Here is a 7,572-nt window from a genome sequence, read left to right as displayed (position 1 = left end):
TCCCCTATTGAAACAGTCTCACGGCTTCTCTCTTCTCACCCTGAGTCTGGGCAGCCCGTTGACTGACCCAAGCCTTCTTGCCCGTCTGCCTCCACTCAGGTCCATATCTGTGCGCCATGGCCTTCCGCTGTGTGCTGCAGGTAAATAAATTCCAACTCTTTCCTGTCTCGGAGCTGCAGCAGCTGCAGTCTCCTCTCTGTTCGGCTCCCACCCTCCAGAGCCCAGTCTCAGGGACCGAACTCGGGCCGTCTTACTTTGGAGACAAGTGATTTACCTGCTGAGTCATCTCATCACGGACTCTCCTATGCTGAGTGTTATTAAAATGCTTTTTGCTGTCTCCTCGGCTGTACATTTTAGTGGTTACTTTGCATTTACACCATACTTCCTTAACTATCCCAGTGTGTTTTTTTTTCAGTGAAAGTGCATCATTTTATGGATATCATAAGAAACTTACAATCCTCCCTCCCTCAATATTCTGCCCAAAAGTATCCCTGCTCCCCAACAAATCCAACTCCTGTGGCTCCTCGGCCTACCCAGAATGATCTTGTGTATTTGCTTCTATTGAAACAAAAGCGCTGATAAAAATCTTGCCTAGCCTGTTCTTTGTTTAGCTCCCAGCTCTTAGAGTGCTGCTGGGCCTATAGAAGGCCTTCAGTGTACGCTGTTTGCAAAAAGGGGAAAGAGCTGCTGTGACCTGAATGTGGAAGTCTCCCTAGGCCTGTGCTCCCACACTTGTCCTCCAGCTGGAGTGGCTCTTGGGAAGGGTGTGGAACCTTTAGGAGGTGGAGCCTCCCTGGAGGAAGTGAGCCAGTGTGGGCAGGCCTTGAGGACTTACAGCCTGGCCCCACTTCCTGTTTGCTCTCTGCTCCCTGTGTGTGCTGTGTTACCAGCTGGCCACCGCTTCTGCTCTCATACCTTCCTCAAAATGATGGACTGTATTCCCTCAAACTGTGAGCCAAATGGTCCCCTCCTGCCTCACAGTGTTTCCCCCGGCTGCCATGAGAAAAGCAACTAATAGCGGAGCCAAGGAAGACAGAGAAGGAAGAAATATACTCTGGATAGAAAGAAATCCCGGTGATTTCACTAATGTCTCTTGAGAACTTTCTAGCAGCTGAGTACCTTCTAAGTGCTATGTCCTAAGGACTTTAGCAGGACAGCTAGACTCTTGGGAAGCCACTCGCTGAGTTTCTCCAACCCAAGACTCCCCATCCATGAAATGAAGAAGGCCTAACATTGTGTGACTGCGGTAGCAGCCCCTGGAAGATGTGAGAAAGGGCAACTGAGCTTTCTAAAGGATCCCAGAACAGGGTGAGGAGAAAAGAGTGAGCACCAGAGACTCATTCAGGGGCAAGGAGCATACAGACCAGTCCTCGTAGTAAATACCTCAGTGACCATGCTGAGAGAGTTCCCGTGCACCATGCATGGAAGGATGGTAAGAAAGAAGGGAGGGAAGGAGGGAGGAAGGAGAGGGAAGGAGAAGGGGAGAGAAAGGTGCACTAGGGCACACCTCTAATCCAAACACTTAGGAAGCAGAGGCAGGGGGATCACCAGTCCCAGGCCAGCGTAGGCTGTATAGAGAAACATAGAAGAGACCATGGTTTTTCCACCTGAGCACATCTCCTGGATTGAGAAAAAGCAGACTTGACCCTGGAGAAGAGTTCTACTGACTGCCAAGTTCTTGTGCAGAGGTCTAGTTCCGCCACTTGGTTTCATGAGACATCCCACGGCCTAAAAGACTCCTCTTGGCCTTGGAAAGCAGCACTTTTGTTCAGGGAATTCCCCCGATGCAAGACCCTTTCAGGGAAACAGAGAGCATTTCCCACTATTGAAGTTAAAAACATCATTCACTTTTCTACAAGCCTTGCAATTGGGATACTTCAGCGCTTGACTCTGCATGAGTCCATACATGCGTGAAAGAGGCCCTTAGAGGATTCATTTTAAGGTGGCAACAACAGCTACAGCCAATACTTCCTGCCTACATCGCAGGTTGTAGCAGTGGCATCTGCACCAGAGTAGCACTGTGCTAAGCCACCCCCCAGATTGCTGACCAGTCTAACCCAGTCATTGCTGTCACTGTCCTCTCTCTCCTATGCTGGCATTTCTCTGTATACCTGTCTCACTCTTGGGAAATTCCTCTTACGTGTTAGTCAGCCAGAGTCACTTTCTGTTGCCTATAATTACAAACTTCTATCTGGGTGGTTGTGGCACAGGCCTTTAATTCCAGCACTTGGGAGGCAGAGGCAGGCAGATCTCTAGTTCGAGGCCAGCCTGGTTTACAGAGTGAGTTCCAGGACAGCCGGAGCTGTTACAAAGAAAAATCCTGTCTCAAAATAAAATAAAATAAAAGTAAAAGAACCTCTGTGGGCTGGGCATGACACTCAGCTGATAGAGTGCTTCCCTAGCAGGCCCAATGCCTGGCTTCTGACCCTAGGATTGCATAATCTAGGCGTGATGACACATCCTGGTAACCCCACCTTTTTGGAGGGAGAGGTAGAAGGATAGTAAATTCAAGGTCACCCTTGGGTAGATAGCAAGTTCAAGGTCAGCCTAGACTACTTAAGAACCTCTGTGAAAGAAGGAAGGAAGGAAGGAAGGAAGGAAGGAAGGAAGGAAGGAAGGAAGGAAAGAAGGAAAGAAAGAGGATGTATAGTATGCCTATAATCACAGCACTCAAAAGATGGAGACAAGAAAATTAGGAGTTCAAAGCCAGTCTCAGCTATATAGCAAGTTCAAAACTAGCCCTGGCTACAATAAGACCCTATCTAAAAAGAACAAATAAAAATTATTTATAACACTTGGGATCTTCGCTTTGGTCAAAAGGATCCAAGATCTATCTGTAGCAAACATAGAGGTATTTATTTTTTATTTAAAAGTCCCTAGAAGGTCGCCTCTCTCACTTAAAATGAAGAAAAACTAGAGGTATTCACCATCTAGTCCCAGGCCCCTGCTCTGATGAGGAAGATGAACTGGAAGCCCAAAGCCTATATCCCAAGCGGAGCACTCTCTGCTTCAGGGAGCACCTACCGTCCGCCCAAAGGAGGTAGTCACTGGGAGACTTCTACCTGGCTGGGAACATGCCGGCACACTGCAGCCCACTCACAAGAAGTTTCGGAGCAGGAGCCCCACTGCCCTCCACTGCCAGCTGACTCAGCCTACCCAGGCTAGGAGAAGCCTGCCTTTGTTTGGAGAGAGACCCAAGGATCAGCAGGACAAAGGCACCGCGTCTGGTTTCTGGTTTCTCCCGCTCTTCCCTAGAGACACACCCTCACAGTCACCTGCAGGTAGGAAGCAGACAGACACTTGGGACGCACGTGAGCTAGAAAAACCACAGTTATTCAACCAGTGCTTAAAAACAGGTTTTCAATGTTTTTCAGGGGTCGTTGTGCGGTTGACAGAGCGTGTGGTTAGCACACGCAGCTGTCAGCTTCGAATAAACCAGTCTTGGTGGCAGACCTGTAATCCCAGCCCTTGAGATACAGAGACAGGGGCCACAAGTCCAGGATCGTCCTCAGTTACAGGCCAGCCCGTGATATGCGAGACTCTATCTAAAAAATAAATAAATATTGGGGCTGGTGAGGCAGCTTAGCTTGTAAAAGCACCTGCTGCCATGCCTGGCAACCTCAGCTTGATTGCCAGGACCCACACAGTAGAAGAGAACCAGTTGCCCTCTGGCTCCCACATCCATGCTGTGGCGTACACATATACACATAAGCACACAATGAATACAAAATAAACAGATACATGCTTAAAATATACAAATAAACCTGTCCTCAAACCCACACAGACGTATCTGTCCCTCACACTACCGCCAAAGCTATATGAATGTGATCACCATTGTCCTGGTGTCAACTCATACACTTGTCTTAGGCCAAGCATCACATGTGTGGGGAGGGTGCTTATAAAACTCCAACTTGCCCACTTAAAACCATGAAGAACTGGGCTACCAATCAATTTCGCTGAGGAAAATTCCCTGCCAGGACTTTTGAGTTTTGTTCTTCAAAACAAATTCTTGGGAATTATCTTAATGACAGGAATAACGCTATCCAACCAGCCAGGCCATGTAAGCGGCTGACCTGCAAACTGATGATTTAGTCTCTACAGTGAACACAACTGAATCCTGGACCTTCCACATAAGACAACACTGGCTAGCACACTCAGTCGCTTGCTCAAGCCACACTAGTAGGAGGCAGAGCAAGGTTCTGCGTTTTTAGCTTCAACCTCCAGTTTTCTTAGACCTTAAATTCCCCCTGGAGATGGGGTACCAGCTAGAGTGTTTGAGGTGCTGCGGCTTTCGCCAGGCAGTCAAAGCTCCTGAGTCACCAAGAAGACGTCATCTCTTTCCATGAGAACCAGGCTGTCAAAGCATCCTGAACTGCTAGATCCAAGAGTTCCTCCGAACTCTTCTACTCCAACTCCTTCTACTCCAACCTCTTCATTTTGAGGGTAAGGTAAAGAGACCCAGAGATGCTTGTGCACAGAAAAGACCCCACACTCCAAGTCCAGGGAGCCCGTTATCTCCCTGATAGATGGATTTTATGAACAGGATGTGGGAAATGGTTTGAGGTCTTATGAAACTTTACATAGTGTCAGTTGACACAGTAGGAAAACCTATCCCTGTTGCATGTCTGCTCATCCTGCTGGCTACTTTAAGATCAGTCAGGGCTCCGTACTGACATGTCCTTAATGCAGATGAATCTTTCCCCAGACAGAGCTTTAGCAAGAAGGAGACCAGGGTCAGCAAGAATTCAATGGCACTATTTCTGTTTTCCACCCTCTCTCTCTGTCCCTCCTTCCCTCTCTATCTCTTTCTTTGTACCCTCTAATTATGTCAAGTGATGCAAATTTTATGTCTATGCATCATTTATACATTAGAAGTTTCCACTTAACACAGCGATAAAAAATAATGACATCTTGAAATTTGCATGCAAATGGATAGATCTAGAAAAAAAGCATATTGAGTAAGGTAACCCAGACCCAGAAAGACTAATATAATATGTACTCACTCATAAGTGACTTCTAGATGTAAAGCAAAGAAAAGAACCAACTTACAGTCCACAACCCCAGACACCCTAGACAACAAAGAGGACCCTAAGAGAGGCATACATGGATCTACATAGGAAGGAGAAAAAAGACAAGATCTCCAGAGTAAATTGGGAGCATGGGGGTCATGGGAGAGGGTAGAAAGGAAGGGGAAGGAAAGAGGGGTAGCAAAGAAAAATGTATAGCTCAATAAAAACAATAAAAATAAAAAAACAAAGTTTCCATTTAAATGTCTGTAGTATTCGATTAAACAAAAGTTGTGTCTATTTAAAGAAAATTAAGTGAATACCAATCACTAGCTATCATGCCTTTTTTAAAAAGCTATTTCAACCAGAGTAAACTGTGTTAGTTCGTAATCACCTTGCAAACAAGTGACTTAGAAACCAAATTAAAACTGTCAAGCACATGACTGACCTCATGGTGGGTATCACGTGACTAGAAATCTATCAAACTAGCTTGGGGGTCATCTTTATGCTCTGTGGCTTCCTGTCTTCACTTCCTTCCCTCTTCACCCCCTCACCACTCAGGGGACCTCTAAGTCCTCCAACAGAGAGGCCCCTTGTCACCTACAGAAAAAGAATCAGAAACGAAGCACTTTACAGGGGTAGAAGGGGATATACCGCCCCCTCGTGGAATATTTGGGAATTGGTTCCCTGTCGTACCTTTGGTATTGGCCGGAAGCCTGATACTTCGTGGAATAGTTCCTTCTTCGCGGGACCGCATCCCCAGCTGTGGGCCACCACGCCCAGCTAGGGTGGGAGGGGGTTTCGAAGTCACATCCTTACACTCTACCCGCTAAGCTATCTCCCCCATCACAGGATTCTCACACTGGGCAGCTCCCAACACCAGAGCAGATTCTAAGAACCCCAGTCAACAACTTGAACACACAGTATTTACAGGAGAAAGGAATTGAGATGTGGAAAATAATTGGCCACACCTTAATGTCAGTCAGGAACTCGGTTGCAACTTAGTTAATTGGCTGCAGGGCCTCCGAGATTGAATTCCAAAATCGGTTTGGTCTGGTCTGTTCGGCTCAGAGCAAATGGCCAGCCCAAATTTTACTGAGCACAAAATATTTGATTCAGAAAGCCCTGTGTCTGACGAGCCTGGGAACCAGTGTTGTAGAAAAAAATACCTATCCTGGGCTTTTCTTTTACAACTCTGGGGCACAAGGCCCTGGGGAGACCCGCTCAGAGTGCCAAATGTCCTCTCAAGAGAGATATCACAGATTACTTGACCACCTAGAACTCGAGATTCTAGCTGCGAAGATACATGTACAGTACACCTACACACCACAGCGTGGCCCTGTGAGTCCACGAGATGCGCATGAAACCCCCTCGGTATGGACCTGGTGCGAAACGAACATTCTGGAAAGGCTAGGCGGTGGCAGCTACGCTCATACTGCCACCCCAGTTTTACTTAAAAGACATCTCCGTAAACATGGCTGATTTTTAAAAACAAGAGTTAGGCTGGGTGAGGTGACACACGCTTGTCGCTATAGTTCTGGGCAGCAGAAGGCAAGAAAATCAAAGAGTTCGGGGCCAGCCTCCGTTACCCAGCAAATTTAAGGTCCGCCTTGATGACATGAGCCCCTGTGTCCAAAAAAAGAAAAAGAAAAGAAGAAAAGAAGAGAAGAGAAGAGAAAAGAAAAAGGGATTTTACAAGCAAACTTGGCACAATCATCAAGCTATGAGAGTCCTTACAGGCTTAAGAGCTCCATCCTGCGTTCATCTCAGCTGAGACTGTGTACGGACAGGAAAGCAGGTGAGCAACAACAAAGGGAGGGCGCCCTCTAGTGGTACGATTGCGCTATCCCAAGAAGACAGGTTTCTCTGCTCCGGTCGCGGAGCAGAGAAAGGCTGGGCAGTTGTTCTCAAACAAAAAAACAAAATCAACTGACTTAAATGACAGTGTGCCTGAAATGGACAAGTAGAAAATTGTGTCTTCAGTGGACCATAAATGCCGTTATTATCTGACTTTTCCCAAAGGTAGTGACTAGTTCAAAGGCAGAGCATAAAGTCCAGTCAGGTTTGGTATACAACCCCAAGGTACAGACTACAAATCTGCACAGCTCTGTGAGTGACAGGACCCTTCGATGCAGGAGTTGTGACTTAATGCCACTATACAACCTTCACAGCTCTTCACACAGGGCCACCCACAGAGCAGAAACCCATCTTACTTTTTTCTTGATAGCATTTTTTAAATGATCTGTGTACAACTCATTTGTTGCCCTGGGTGCCTGAATAAGGAAAGTAACATAGTCTACAGATCAGGAAATTAAGTCTCAGAAAAGGTAAGTAACTCACCTAAGATGACAATGTCAGGGGTTGAACACAAGCACATTAGCCCCAGAGTCTATAAACTCATATTCCCTGCACTAGCAATTCTCAGATGGGTTGGTCTCAAGACTCTGTTACACTCCTTAAAATCATTAAGGATCAGGGCTGTGGGGTGGCTCAGTCAGTAAGGTGCTTGCCTTGCAAGCTCAAAGACCTGGGTTCAACCCCAATTTCAATGGGGGCAGGGGCAAGG

The sequence above is a fragment of the Myodes glareolus genome, chromosome 9 (genome assembly GCF_982192425.1).
Source record: "Myodes glareolus chromosome 9, mMyoGla1.1, whole genome shotgun sequence".
Taxonomy (NCBI): Eukaryota; Metazoa; Chordata; class Mammalia; order Rodentia; family Cricetidae; genus Myodes; species Myodes glareolus.
This window is presented reverse-complemented; position numbering follows the sequence as displayed.